Raw genomic sequence first — 15,959 nt, 5'->3', positions numbered from 1 at the left:
ACTCAGTATATAAAAGTAAAAAACAAAAATTTCTTGTTTATTTTTATTAAGTGACGACATTGTTTAACAGGTTTTATGTATCTTATAGATTGAACTTTAAATAAATGGGAAGGGGGGTGAGGGAGGGAGGGAAGGGAGGGGGGAAAAGGGGAGAAAATGACACTATATATTCAAGAGAAAAAATGTCTATGTATTTTTGTCATTATGGTTTATAGTTTGAAAAATAAAAAAAAATTTAAAAAATGGGGGGGTCGCATTATACTCGAAATGCATTATACATACATATTCATGGTAAGTCTTCTTTATTGTGAGTCACAGGTCTGGTTACTGTGGCTGCTAGGGTACATATAGGGATGGTGTTGCCTGACATCGGGTCCTTGGGGTTTTCTTCTTTCACCTTCTGTTTGTTAACCATTTGGCATCTTATTTCTTTCCTCTTATATTCACCTGAAGAACTTCTCAGTTATGTAACTCCCTTTGTTTCTGTTCCATTTCTTTTCTCCCTCATTGTTTATATTTGAAAGAGATCACTGGCTTGGTTTCATCCATAATATGTTTTAAAGTTTCAAGTAGAACATTTAACGTGGGCTCAGTCCTGTTTTGAAAATTTAGCAGAACCGAGAGTTAAGCCAGTCATGACTGGAAAGCAGAGAAAAAAAATCTCTTTCTCTCTCTCTCTAGGGTAGGGGTGTGGGCAAGAGAATATGCTACCATTTTAATTGTAAATATATTTTTAATCTGAAATGCTAAATCCTTTTCACATTCTGAAGTTGGTGCTGGTCCATTCCTCATTTAAATTTAATTTTTATTATATACCTTACCTGGAGAGAAGCTTAATTACAGCCTTAAAAGATATACTTGCACAGACAAGGGCAGGAGCTGCTAATCATTATTGACTTTATTTTGATTGCTAGGCTATATGCCAGACATGTAATTGAGATCCTCAAAGTTTCCTCTGCTTGGCTCACATTATCTCTCCTGCTCTTATTATTTTTTCCACATTAGTTGTTTTGCCTCGACTGTATTTCTACCATTATAAATTCTTCTTCCTGCTCTATATAATTGGAACAGCTCTAGTAAGCTAGACATGGACAGGGCTGGTCCCTTTTCTGATATATCATTACCTTTTTTAACTCTATCATAAATTTCCCTGGCCAGTCCTTTTCTGGACTCCTGTTTAATTCCTACTTTTTTTTTAGTTGCACAACTCACGTCCAATTTAAATTTCTACCCTTAATCGTTACCATACTTCAGACATAAATAACACATTGGCTGTCTCACATCACTCATTGCTGACATTTTACCCAAAGGAATGTTTACTCCTGATTTATCACACACTTGTCCCATGTCCTTTTGTTCCCCTGTGCCCACTTCAGGGTCCTGACCTTTGTGGGGAGGGATTTCCCCTCGTAACAACCAGTCTAAGGTAGGACATCAGAACTAGGACAACACGTTATGTTGGACAGTAGTTTTATCCCCTCACCGGACAAATCCTCAAGCCCTTATCCTCTGTGTGCTCAGGATGCAACACTCTTAGTTATCTGGAGTCCATCAGAGTTATGCTATAGGGAAGGAAGGATCATTCGATCTAAACCTTAAAAGAAGAACCGGGGAAGTGTCCCGTAGGCCCACTCTTTAGTCTTTAGATGCTAATTCAGCTGATCACTGACACCATCCAGTAAACATTCCTCAATCTTAGACTCCTGGATGGTTTGCCAAATATTATATTGAAACTGCCACTTTTCGTTGCAAATAACATGGCACACAGAACTGGTACAGTTAACTCTTTATTGAATATGAAGTTAACCTGAGAGAACCCTTACTGCTTTCAGCCTTGAAGACAGTCTTCGGAGGTCTTTATTTAACAAAGGGATGTATCAACTTTTAAACACTCAAGAAAACAAGTTGAACTAAAAAAAATTCACCATTATTCTACATATAAGGTAAAGTACCATTCTTTCTTTGGCTTGGCTTCGCGGACGAAGATTTATGGAGGGGGTAAAAAGTCCACGTCAGCTGCAGGCTCGTTTGTGGCTGACAAGTCCGATGCGGGACAGGCAGACACGATTGCAGCGGTTGCAGGGGAAAATTGGTGGGTTGGGGTTGGGTGTTGGGTTTTTCCTCCTTTGCCTTTTGTCAGTGAGGTAGGCTCTGCGGTCTTCTTCAAAGGAGGTTGCTGCCCGCCAAACTGTGAGGTGCCAAGATGCACGGTTTGAGGCGATATCAGCCCACTGGCGGTGGTCAATGTGGCAGGCACCAAGAGATTTCTTTAGGCAGTCCTTGTACCTTTTCTTTGGTGCACCTCTGTCACGGTGGCCAGTGGAGAGCTCGCCATATAACACGATCTTGGGAAGGCGATGGTCCTCCATTCTGGAGACGTGACCCATCCAGCGCAGCTGGATCTTCAGCAGCGTGGACTCGATGCTGTCGACCTCTGCCATCTCGAGTACTTCGACGTTAGGGATGTAAGCGCTCCAATGGATGTTGAGGATGGAGCGGAGACAACGCTGGTGGAAGCGTTCTAGGAGCAGTAGGTGGTGCCGGTAGAGGACCCATGATTCGGAGCCGAACAGGAGTGTGGGTATGACAACGGCTCTGTATACGCTTATCTTTGTGAGGTTTTTCAGTTGGTTGTTTTTCCAGACTCTTTTGTGTAGTCTTCCAAAGGCGCTATTTGCCTTGGCGAGTCTGTTGTCTATCTCATTGTCGATCCTTGCATCTGATGAAATGGTGCAGCCGAGATAGGTAAACTGGTTGACCGTTTTGAGTTTTGTGTGCCCGATGGAGATGTGGGGGGGCTGGTAATCATGGTGGGGAGCTGGCTGATGGAGAACCTCAGTTTTCTTCAGGCTGACTTCCAGGCCAAACATTTAACATATAAGGTAAAGTACCATTACATGCAAGTTATATCACACCCCTTGTAGCCCCTTTTCCTATATCCCTCTATCGGTTAATAATAAGTACATTGAGTTATATTTACTCCACATAATGTAGGTTTATTTTCCTGATTTTCTTTCTGTTCAGGCTGTTTCTCCAGTTTTTTACTTTCTTCTTTAGTTATCCTCACTGCCTAACAGCTTTCCCCAGTCTCTCTCCTGTCCTGAAAAGCTTCAGTATCTCTACTTCCAGCTCTCTTTTTGTTATCATTTTTTGAATTTATCTTTAGACATACTTTTTGATTAGTGCTTCCATTTCATTACACATGTTTATGTTGAAGATATCTTCCTTTGGCCATTTGGTTAACAATTTTTTGATTTTTTTTTCTGATTTTTCAGAGTTTTTTACAGTATTGTTTTTATATACTGGGAACATTTTGCTTAATATCTCAAATGCAGTTGCCTTATTCATTGTACTGTTTTCTTTGGCACACTTCATCATCCTTTATTTCTGTCCTGTCCACTCTTTGTAGTTACTGTGCTATTTTCTATGTCACTTCTACTTTTTCCCTAACACTGTGTTTTTATATTGTCAACTGGTCCCAATTTTATCTAGCTTATCTGTTCTGTGCATGCAGACCCCAATTTACCTAGGCTGGTATCCCCAGAATGTGTTATCCTGCCTATTCAGACCCCTATTTACCTAGGGCAGTATCCGCAGGATGCCTCATCCATTCAGACCCCTATTTACCTAGGGCGGTAGCAACGAGGACTTAACAACACCGCATGGAATTTTCCTTCAAACTCTATTCCTTATTACTACTCACTCCACTGTGCAGTTTTCCTGATCAATTCTCCAAGCCTTCATTTGGGTTAATTTGTCGACAGATTTTTTTTTGTATCAGAGAGGCCCTCTGATTGTCATTTGGCACTTCTATGTCCCTGGAGACCTCCCATTCCCAACAGATTTTAGTCTGAATTTAAAGCGAAAACCGCTTACCTATTTTTGCAGGTGCCCACCTTTTATCTGTTGGTTCCAAGAAGATCCTCGAGGGGCAGAGAAGCACTCTCGACCAGCCATCTCTTTTCTGATGAGTCTCTTTCCGACCCTGCTCGCAGCGCCAAATTTCTCGTGGTTTTCTGAGGTCCAAAAATGAATCAGTTAATGTGGAGAATTCTTCAGGAATGTTTAACCTTTATTTGCAAGTAAGGCAAAGACAAATCAAAGCCTGGACTCTGAAATGCCTGTTGCTATGAGTATAGTTGAAGTACATAGTAATGGATTAATGAATACATAGGTATATCTTCCATACAGTCTCTTCTAGTCTAGTCTTTTAATAAACAAAAGTAACATTTATCGATACCTTTAGGATGCTGAAACAAACAAATAGGATTGGAGCATCTTGGTTTTTCATGAATAAATAAATTTTTATTTTCATTAGACAGCATTGAAACTCTCAGTATAAAATTCTGGAAAAAGATCATGCAGCCATCCCATCAGTTAAATCATAATCAATGAACATTCCAAGATTAAATATTTGTTCCCTTAATTAATATTTGGTGTATTTGCAAATGAAGGTAGTTATTCTTCAAAACTGTAATAAAAGTAATAATAATTATGATATTGAGTTTATATTGATATTGAGAATGTACATATGTACTGAAATTTTTACATGCTGCCGCTGAACAAGTACTTTGTAAAAGGAAAACAACAAAAAAAATACAATATATTAAATTACATTAAAAAGATGCAATTAGCAGAAAAATGATAGATAATAAATATTCACAATGACCAGGTGCAAGAAAAAAAGTGGCATTGCAATAGTGCGAACAGGCCTTTTTTTTCATGTGGAGTAATTTATGATTAGTGTAGCAAGGTGAAGTTGAAGACGCTGACAGCTGTTGGAAAGAGATTTTTCTTGAACGTGGACTTGCTCAATCTTTGGGTTTCCATACCTTCTAACTGAATGTAGCACTGAGAAGAGGTTGTGATAAAGGTGATGGGGGCCTTTTATGATGTTGGCTGCCCTCTTGAGGCAGTGCCTCACATATAACAGGGAGATGGAAGCCTCTAATGGACCTAGCTAGCTTTGTTTGCTACCTTCTGCAACCTTCTGTGTTCCTGGGTGCTCAAATTACCAAACTTGGCTGTGATGCAATCAATGAACATTCCATGGTTAAACTGAAGAAGTTCATTAGAGCATTCAACTATATTCCATATCTTCTCAGACTTCATAGAAAGTTAAGGCATTGGTGTGCCATCTTCACAGTTGTTTCAATGTGATGCTACCAAGAGAGGTCTCCCAGAATACCTTCTTCATCCTCTCCCATCAATGCGGACAGGTGTGTGGTCTCTCAGTCTCCCCTTCCTGAAATCAACAATAAGCTCGTTGGTCTTGGTGACGTTTTGAGAATAAGCTTGTTGTTCTGGCACGATCCAACCAGATCCTCAATCTCCTTCCTGAATTTCTAGTTACTTATTCAACAATGGTGGTGTCATCAGTGAATTTATAAATTGTGTTGGAGCCAACCTTGGCTATACAATCATGAGTGTTCAGGGAATAGAGCAGTGAACTAAACGTGCAGCCTCGGAGTGTCCTTGATGGTCAGCAAGGAAGAGATATTGCTGATATTTTGAACATCCAGAGTTTTAGGCTTCCAAGTCTTCAGACCATCCACAGGCATTTGAATATTCAAAGGCATCACATCAGTTGAAGTGCTGATAAGTAATTCTTCAAAATAACTTGCCTATTCTCAAATGTTCAGTTTTGAACAAGTGGAATCACATGCCAACAAGTTGAAAGACTTGCAGTCATCAGGCCCCAAAATAAACTTCCCCTCTCATGGTGCCATTGTTCTGAACTAATTGATCTTTCACTGTTACACTACACACTGTAATGTGCTCTTCCCCATCTATTCTGTACTGCTGTATGCATGTTAAAATTGATTTGCTGCATCAGGTATAATGTGACAATAAACTTGAATGTAAACTAAAATGTCCAAAAAAGAATCTCAAGGCTGTTTGTGATATCAGGTATGTACTCTGACAATAAATTTGAACTTTGAACAATTGAAACTGCTGTTGATCACTTGTTTTGGATGTTTAATGTTAGCACTTCCTTTGGCAGTGAGAATGCTGAATGACTAAAGGAACTGCTCACATTAACCATCCGAGATGCTCATTTTTATGAAACTATAGCACCTTTCACATTAGTGAACTGCAAAATTGGTAGTTTAACAAAACTTTTAAAATACCGGTAGTGGTGTTCACACTGTACTGATGTTAACCGGTTCTCTGCACCCTTCCACATTCATCACCCGGCATCGCAGAGCAAAGAGCCACCAATCCTCCTGCATACCCCTGTCCTGTTCACTCTGGGAGAATCTGTACATCAATTCAAAACGAATCGGCGCGATGATACTACCTCCCTTGGCGGATCATCCCCAGGGCAATTTGACCCCTACGTTCTGGTCCATGGGTGTTCACGCTGGCATGTTAACCAGTAGATTGGCGGTTAAGAGAACACTGTTTCATTGGGTTGTACTTGTGCAGTCAGACAATAATAAACTTGACATATCTTTGTGCTTAAAGATATTGCAGAGGCTGGAATCAGGAGTGAAAACCAAACTGCTGTTTGGTTCAAAGGGTCAAGCAGCATCTGTGATGATAAAAGAATTGCTTCTGAGCTGAATATACTATCTTCCTTCTTCATTCTTGAAGTAGAGAGGAAAAGGTGAGACAGTGGACTGAGGAGGGTAAGCGATAATGGGCAGATGAAGCCAGGTGGGGCAGAAAATTAGTAAACTTGGGTGACAGGGGTATCTGCATGAGTGGTAAAAGCAGACAAGGCATATGATGTCAGATGGGTTGAGAAATGGTGAAGGAGGAGACAATTGTTTGAGAACGCCTAACACCTCTCTTTTTCCTGCAATTCACTGTTTCCATTTCAGGAGGTAAACAATCCATAGTTATTTACTGTAAACCCAAAGTCTGGCGACTGCCTCGATCACAACTCCTGCCATCCACCTCTTGTAAGGATGCCATCCATTTTTCTCGGTTTCTCTAATTCTGCTGCATGTGTTCTCAAGATGAGGTCCTCTATAAGAGTGAAAGGGTGACTGGGGAGAGAATAGATCCCCTTAATGATCAATATGGCCATCCATGTGTGAAGCCACAGGAGATGGGCAACATCTGGAATGAATATTTCACATCTGCATTTATCAGGGAGGAGGTCATAGAAGTCCAGGAATGAAGGGAAATGAATCGTGATGTCTGGGAACATATACATATTTTCAATAAGGAGGCACTGGAGGTCATAAAGCACACAAAGGCAGATAAATTCCTGGTACCTGATCAAGTGTATTGTTGAGTATTGTGGGAAGCTCGGGAAGAAATTGCAGGGGTGCTGGCAGAGATATTTGCATCATCTTTAGTTAGGGTGAGGCACCAGAAGACTGGAAGAGTGGCTAATTCTGTGACTTTATATAAGAAGAGCTGCATGGACATGCTCGGGAACTCCAGGCGAGCAAACCTAACATCAGAGTGGGAAAGTTACTTCCAAAGGACAATATCTATCAGCATTTGGAAAGGAGAGGAGTGAGTAGGATAATCAGCATGGGTTTGTGCGTGGGAATCATATTTTTTGATCCAGATAAGGCAGCATAGTGGATGTTATCTACATGATCTTGAGTAAGGTCCCTCATAGGAAGCTAGTCCAGAAGATCATATAATGTGGGATCCAGGATAACCTGGCCAGTTAAGTCCAGAATTAGCATGATGGTAGTAGAGAAAAGGTGGAAGTTGTGGGCCATTGCTCAGATTGCAGACATATGACCAGTAGTGTGTTGCTGGGATCACTGTTATTTGTCATCTATATTAATGACTTGGATGACAACATGGTGAGCAAATGACATGAAAATTGGTGATGTTGTGGGCAGTGAAGTACATTATTTAAGATTACAACAGGATCTAAATAAACAAGGAAAGTGGGCCAAGTAATGGAACGGGTTGGAAAGTGAACATAGATCATAGAACACTACAACACAATGCCCTTTGGCCCTCAATGTTGTACTGACCTTTATATTCCTACCAAAAAAAGATACAAAACCCTTCCTACCTCATAACTGTCTATTATTCTTTCATCCATATGCCTGTCTAAGAGTCTCAAATGTCCCTAATGTTTCAGCTTCCTCTACCACCACTGGCAAGGCATTCCAGGCACCAACAACTCTCAGCATAAAAAAAAAATACCATTGATGTTTCCCCTCAATTTTCCTCCATTCACTTTGTACAGATATCCTCTGGTGTTTGCTACTCCCACCCTGGGAAAAAAGGTGCCGGTTGTCTACCTTATATATGCCTCACATAATCTTGTACACCACTGTTAAGACATTGCAATCCAGGCAACATTCTGGTAAGTCTCATTTGCATCCTCTCCATAGCTCCACCAATGTTGTTCCTCTAATGAGCAGGTAGCCTCAGTTTGGCAGTGCATGAGATTTATGGAAGACATGCCAGTAAGGGAGTGGGGTGCGGAATTGAATTGGTTAGCCACTGGGAGGTCCCCGCTATTGGAAATCGCCAATCGAAGGGACAATGCTTAATATTCTGTCTTGGCAGTGTCCAACCAGGTGGCATTAATATTTACTTCTCTCGTTTCTGTTAGGCCCCTCCTATCTCTCTCGCTTTCTTTCTCTATCCCTTCTCCTCTAGTTCCCCCCTCACTCTATCATTTCCAGTTTTTTTTCTCTTCCCCCCTCGCTCTATCATTTCCAGTTTTTTTTCTCTTCTGCCCTCCCATCCATATCCACAAATGTTCTCTTGCCCTCTGGGATTGTGCTCCTCCCCCACCATTTAATTTAGACACCTGCCTGCTTTTTGCTCATACCTCGATGAAGGGCTCAGGCCTGAAACATTGGTCACATATCTTTGCTACATAAGGAATGCTGTGGGACTTTCTGAGTTTCTCTCACCATTTCGTGTATTAAATTATGTCCTCAAACAAGTTGTAAAATCATGGTTAAGTCATTAAAAGGAACTGACTCTTGACTTTATAATTATAAGCAGGGTGGCAAGGAAACTACATTTTTCAGGAGTTAAATGTACTTTCATGAGACAAAGTTCTTGGCAACATAAACTACATGAATAGGACTCTTGAGAATACTTCCATTATTCTTGAATATAACTAGAATTATTCTTTTTTTATTGGCATATTAATATTAAATAATCACTTGTGAATCAAAATACTTTTTGGTATCAGTTCCTTGCAGAGGATCAACATCTATTTGTCTGCACAAGCCAGGAAGATACCATCTGTGATTGTCCTATATTATCTGCTTTACTTTCCTGGCTATTTTAATTGCACAAAGCTTTGGTGAGGCCAGTGTGCAGCTTTCGTTCCCCTAGCTAAGTCAGATATAGAGGCATTGGAAGCAGTCTAAAGGAGGTTCACTGAGGTAATTCCAGGAATGAGAAGATTTCACTATTAAATGAAGGTAAGTAAGTTGGGTCTATATTTTTAGGAATTTGGAAGAATGAGGTGTGATCTTGTTAAAATATATCCTCTGATGTTTGTGACTCCCACCCTGGGAGTATATTTTAACAAGTCCTATGGGGATAATAACAAGGGATATATTCAGATGTTTTCAATAGTGCAAGAGTCTTGAATGAGGGGACATTCTTTCAAGATAAGGGCCCAGTCATTTAGACCTGCCAGTCTCCCAGAGGCCTCAGCATATTTAAAAGGGACCACAGATTGAAATCATAGTTATTTTTCTTGTAGTCAGCAGAAGAGAATTACCAACTAACCCTGACTGCTTCACTGGGAAGGGAGTCCATAAAGTGAGCAGAATCCTTAGGGGGCCATAGCCAAAAATAAAGTTTAAGAATGGCTTGTTTAGTCCAGGGTGCATAAAAATTATTTTTTTCTAGAGTTGTGAAGGCCTCATATTTGTCCATGGGCTAATAACTCTAATAATCTACAGGATAGCCAATCACTGATCAGTTATGTAATCTATTATGGTTTTTACACAGCCACAGATTAGTGGGGAAGACACCATAAGCTTCAGCAAAGTGCTGAAGATTACAATCTCAATATAAGTTTTTCTAAAACTTGTTACACAAGGCATTCAGTGTATTGGATTATTTTACGTAAATTATACACTGCAGTATTTATCAGGCTATATTTACTCAAGTCTTTCAGGACAATATCTAAATAAGATCTGTTTTAAAGTTTTTGTGTGTGACCTACACTAAAGAACCTGCCCCAATTTATCTTCCAAAAATATCTCTATAATCTCTTCGCGTGGAGATGTATATTTACTTTTGTCATTGACAACTGCAGTGTCCAGTGCAACTTTGATAGAGATTCTTAATGCATTCATTTATCTATGGGAACATGGGGAAATATCAAGCACCTTTCTTGATTAAGGACCAGTAGAAGTTCCATCGGGAATGATGGAAGAAGTTTGGCAGAATGAAATTAACTGGGCAATTTTCTTGAAGGAAAACTATTAATCAATATTTTGCTTCTAGCAGTTACATAATTCCTGATTACCTTTGCATTTCCACATGAAAATGACTTTTAAATTTCCTTCCTTTTCTATCTTTTAATGACACCATTTTCTGACAGAAAGAGATGGTGTTGTCAGTTAAATGTGAAAAATAATGCACTTTCCAATGATATTGTGAAAATTTTGTATGAATGAAGAACAGAAAGTGTAGGTAAAGTTCCTTAGGGGACACTAGACCGGCATTGCAAATGATTCTCTGAATAAATAAGGCAGGAACCAAATGATTAGTGAAGGATAGCACAGTCATCCATGGGTGCAGTATAGTTGCAAATGATCAGCAGAAATAATTTAATTTGGGTCATGTCAGATACAACTTCAAACTCTTATTGTGACATGGTCAGACATCCAATAAAAGTGGAGGAACTATCTTATTTGTGCACTTTGATTTTTTTTAAAAGTTTATCTGTATTGCACTATTTATTTACATATATATGCTGTGAACAGTTTTTTTTTGCACTAACCAATGAGTAGTAATTCTGCCTCGCCCACAGTAAAAAGACTCTCAGTGTTGTATGTGATGTCATGTCTGTAATATGACAATAAATCTGAAATCTGTTCATGAAGATGATTTACAGCAGAGAAAATAATCATTAAATTGCTGGGTTATTCAGGAAGAGTGAGCAGATTAAAATATGAAAAACAGGTCCAATGATCCAGCTAGACCTTGGTGTGAATGGTGAAACCACTTCTCCACCACAATGTCCTTTCAACTTAAAGGTGCGGAGATGAATGTGGCATCAGGAAGTGTGACCATGTAATGAAGGAAGAATGAGGACATGAGCATCCGTAATTACCACAGTGATATTGCCCATTAAATCATTATTAAAATTTCAAGTCCTTATTTTTTCATTTCGTATTTGAAAATATTATATTAAAGAATATCCAAGATCATGCATTTACAAAGGGTGCAAGCTCAACACACTGTGTATTAACTTTATCTTTGCTGTAAAGTACACTGCTTGACCTGCTGAGTTTCCCCAGCTTTGTGTTTTTACTTCAATCATGGTGCCACAAACTATTGTGCTTTACTACTTTTACCGAATGGTCAGAGTCTGTAAATACATGCTGATAAGTGCCAGTTGATGTGGCATTTCTGTTTTTAATCATGGCATGGACATTTACCGGGAAATGAGATGGCATCAAAATGTTACAAAAAGTCTTGCAACAGGAAGTAAGGTTCTGGATTAAGGAAATCAATGCAAATATAAAATTTTATGTAGTTTATAATGATTTGAACTAAAGTGGTCTTTTCATAGTACAAAATATTTTAAACCACTTCCGCTGCTTTAAATTTGATTTATGATCTCATGTCTGCTAACTGCTTCCTTATGAAGGTGATATTAAAGTTCCACCCATTATCATCATCTCATCCTTCCCTATCTCTGCAACCCCCATCATTCCTTTATCCCTTGAGATTTCCACATTCCTCATGTCCCAGTTCCTTGAATAACCAAGTTTAATTGCCAAATCCCTAAACTCTAAAATTGTTATTAAGTTTCTTGGAATCTTTCCTGCTTGAATATGTTCCTGTCCAAATTATGGAAAAGAACTGAGCAGTGGTTAAATATCTGACCTAGTGAACCACAAACCAAGGCTGAAAATCCAAAGAACTGACCTCAAATCGCTCCTGTGGAACCAGTTCTGTCTATAATCTGGAATTTTGACATGGGTGGGTAGGGGTTGGGTATCAATGACCACAAAAATTACTAATTCCAATAAAAAGAAAACAATATAGTCATAAAGGAAGCAAATCTAGCCTTTATCTGATAAGGCTGAGATTATGTAGCACCTAGAGGTACATGACAAGATAGGCATGATTTCCTGAAGAGAAATTCTTGCCTGACAAACTTGCTGCAATTTTTTGAGGTAACCACAAGCAGGCTATACAAAGAAGATGCTGTGGATGTTCTATATTTGGACTTTTAAAAAGCCTTTGACAAGGTGCAGCACACGAGACTGCTCAACAAGATAAAACCATTGGCTGATCGACAGGAAACAGAGAGTGGCACTAAAGGGATTCTATTCTGATTGGCTACCACTTATCTGTGGTGTTCCACAGGCATCAGTGTTGGGGTCACTTCATTTTACATTGTATGATAAAATTTGGATTATGGAATGGTTGGCTTTGATGCTAAGTTTGCAGATGATACAAAGATAGATGGAGGGAGCAGGTGGAATTTCTTTAGTGAACCTCTGGAATGTGTTATTACAGACAGCTGTGGAGGCCAGGCCATTGGGTGCATTTAAGGTAGAGATTGATGGGTGTCTGAATAGTCAGGGTTTCAAAAGTTATGAGGAGAAGGCAGAGGAGTGGAGCTGAGTGCAAGAATGGATCAGCTCATGATGGAATGGAAGAGTGGACTCAACAGACCAAATGGCCTATTTCTACTCCTATATCTTAAGGTCTTATGGTAGAAGGCAGGGGAGTGGGGATTGTAGCTCGTCGAATGACTCAAAGACTTGTTGACTCAAACCAAGGCTTTTATTAGCAAAAGACTGGAGCATATTTTATCGAGGTCGACCAGTCCAGATTGCCCTAGGTCTGGTTAGGAGCAGCCTTTTATGACCTGCCAGTAGGCGTGGCTACAGCTCTCAGCCAATCACTACTACTATATGTAAATAATACAAATATATACATTGGTGATAGTATCCTGTATTATCACAGGGAAGAGTTGGAGAATAGATCAGCTCATAATCTATCCTTTTACAGGAACATTAAAGAGAGATCAGAATCAAGTGTCTCTTCCTAGAAAGACAATCAGCAACTCCAGTGGCATAGCTAGGAAGGAGGTGGGGTGCAGGGGACATATGTTCAAAAGTGATGCCTTTTTTTTGGAACTGTGTGTTCACCAGTGGTGGATTAACCATCAACTTAGGCTGAGTGGGCTCAAGCCAAGGAGCCCAGAAGGGAGGGGGAGCCCAGTAGCAAATTGGTTATAGCAATCGCTGATTGGTGACAAATGGTTTTTCAGACCATCATTTATTGGAGCTCCGGCTCAAAACATCCATTTTTTTTGCTGCTGAGTTCCTCTCATGGATTGTGTTTTGCTTAAGAGTATGACATCTACCATCTCCTGGTATGCCTTCCAGTCGATTGGGTGTCAATGGTGTAAGCTCCCTACTGGCTTGGCACATTCAGCCCTTCAGTTATTAGCTGGCATGGATTGGGGATTGCATGCTGTGCAGGCGTGGATCGTCACGAACTCAAGACGCGAAATAATATTCGATTTATGCTCTAAGTAAATCAGAGAGCTGTAAGAAAACTGTTTTATTTAAAAACAGAATTCATTTGATGCAAATTGTGCCCCACAGTTCAGATGGGTCGAGGGAAAGGTTTGGAGTCATGTGTCGGGAGCCTCAGCGTGGTGTAGGTTGTGGGGAGGGTTCAGAATTGGGCATCATACAATTTCTTCGGTGATTCAACCTTTTAAAATGTAAAATAGTTAAATAACACGTTTTTAATATGTTTTGATTTTAAATACAAATAACAATTATGAGCTTCCTTTAAAATTGTATCTTCCTTAGGCTACTTGTGTTTTTGTATGCGTCGTGATGTGCAAATATTAATTTCTTCTGCAACTGTTTACAAAACGTGGTACACGTGGACACAGCTTTGAGAGAACTGTGGTCGTGGTACCTTTTTTTATGTGCTTACTTCCCCCAATGTTAAAACCTGGCTATGCCCCCTGAGTGACTCATCACTATTAACTGTAGCCCCTTATGAAAGTGTTTGAATAACCTGCCAAATTTCTATGTGGGCTCATTCATAAATGTTTTCCTGCAGGTCAAGAAGGCATTCAGCACTCATAGAACTTTAACTCAAGTTAGAAACATACAACTTCAGATTCAAATGCATTGACAGAGTACATACATGACATCATATACAACCCTGAAATTCTTTTTCCTATGGGCAAGGCAGAATTACCAATTACTGGCAGTGCAAAAAAAAACTGAGTCAACGTACACATGTAAACAAATAAAAAAATCTAAACAAACTGACTGTCCGATACAGAGAGGAAAAATAAATAAACTGCAAATGTAAGAGTCCTTAAATAAGTCACTGATTGAGTTTGATGTGGCGAAGTCTGATGGTGGAGGGGTAGCAGATGTTCCAGATGGTATGAGTCTTGTGGTACCTCTTTCGTGATAGTAGCAGTGAGAACAAAGTGTTTGCAGGGTGGTCTGGATCCTTGATGATCGCTGCTGCTCTCCAATGGCAGCATTCCCTGGAAATTTTCTCGATGGTAGGGAGGGTTTCACCCATAATGTCATAAAATCTACTACATTTTGCAGGGCTTTACACTCAGAGGCATTGGTGTCCCCATACCAAACCCTGATGGCGCTGTTCAGCATATTTTTCACAACATTTGTAGAAATTTGCAAGGGTTTACAATGTCATTGCAAACCTCCACAAACTCCTGAGGAAATAGTGGGACTGACGAGCTTTCTTTACGATGCAATTTGTGTGTTGTGTTCAGGAAAGATCCTTCGCAATAGTGACTCCTAAGAAATACACTTTGCTCACCCTCTCCACCTTTGATCCCCCAATGATCATACACCTCTGGTTTTCCCATCCTGAAGTCAAAATAAGTTTGTTGGTTATGGTGAAATTGAGTGCAAAGCTGTTGTTTGTGCACATTCAGCCAAGTTTTCAATCTCCATCCTGTATGCTACCTCATCACCCCTTTTTATACAATCCACTACCATCTCTAACAACACTCTCTCTTTCCTCAATCTCTCTGTATCCATCTCAGGAGATAAACTCACGACAAACTTCTTTTACAAACCCACTAACTTCCACAGCTCCTTGACTATACCTCTTCACACCTTGTTCCTTGTAACGATTCCATTTCATTATTTTAATTCCTCTGTCTCTGTTGCATCTGCACCCAGGATGAGGACTTCCTTGCCAGATCATTAGAGATGTCCTCCTTCTTCAAACAACATCACCTTGACCTTGACCACATATCCTCCATTACCCACATATCTGCCTTAACCCTCTTTGCCCCCATACGCAACAAGGACAGGATTGCTCTTGTTCTCAACTACCACCCAACCAGCCTATGCATCCAACACATCCTCTTCTGCCATTTCCATCACATTCTACGTAACTCCACCTCTAGACATATATTCCACTCCTCCTTCCATAACACCCTTGTCCACACCTCTCTCCACACTAATCATACCCTTGGTACCTACCCATGACCGCAGGAAATGCTCCACTTGTGACCACACCTCCTCCCTCACCACCATTTGCGGCCACAGTCCTTCCAAGTGAAGCAACATTTTACTTGTGAATCTGCATGGGTCAACTACTGCATCTATTGATACCATTGTGGAGATGGGGCGCAGACTGGGAGATCATTTCATTGAGCGCCTTGGTTCTGTCAGCAACAATAGCATGACTCTTCCAGTGGTCGCCTATTTCAGTTCTCCATCTCATTCCCTTGCTGACGTGTCTATCAATGATTTCATGCACTACCAGACTGAGACAAGCCACAAATTTGAGAA

The 15,959-nt window shown here is 40.1% G+C and overlaps 1 long non-coding RNA gene across 1 annotated transcript in view; it reads left to right on the top strand.

The window, feature by feature from the left end:
• Positions 1-15,959, top strand: part of LOC138739187 (uncharacterized) — a 40,167-nt gene that overhangs the window by 7,804 nt on the left and 16,404 nt on the right. Inside the window, exon 2 of the long non-coding RNA XR_011342074.1 lies at positions 1,833-1,943. This is a non-coding gene — a long non-coding RNA (uncharacterized lncRNA). The remainder of the gene's footprint in view (positions 1-1,832; positions 1,944-15,959) is intronic.

The sequence above is a fragment of the Narcine bancroftii genome, chromosome 7, assembly GCF_036971445.1.
Source record: "Narcine bancroftii isolate sNarBan1 chromosome 7, sNarBan1.hap1, whole genome shotgun sequence".
Taxonomy (NCBI): Eukaryota; Metazoa; Chordata; class Chondrichthyes; order Torpediniformes; family Narcinidae; genus Narcine; species Narcine bancroftii.
The sequence above is the reverse complement of the archived record's forward strand: the minus strand, read 5'-3'. Positions and strand labels throughout refer to the sequence as shown.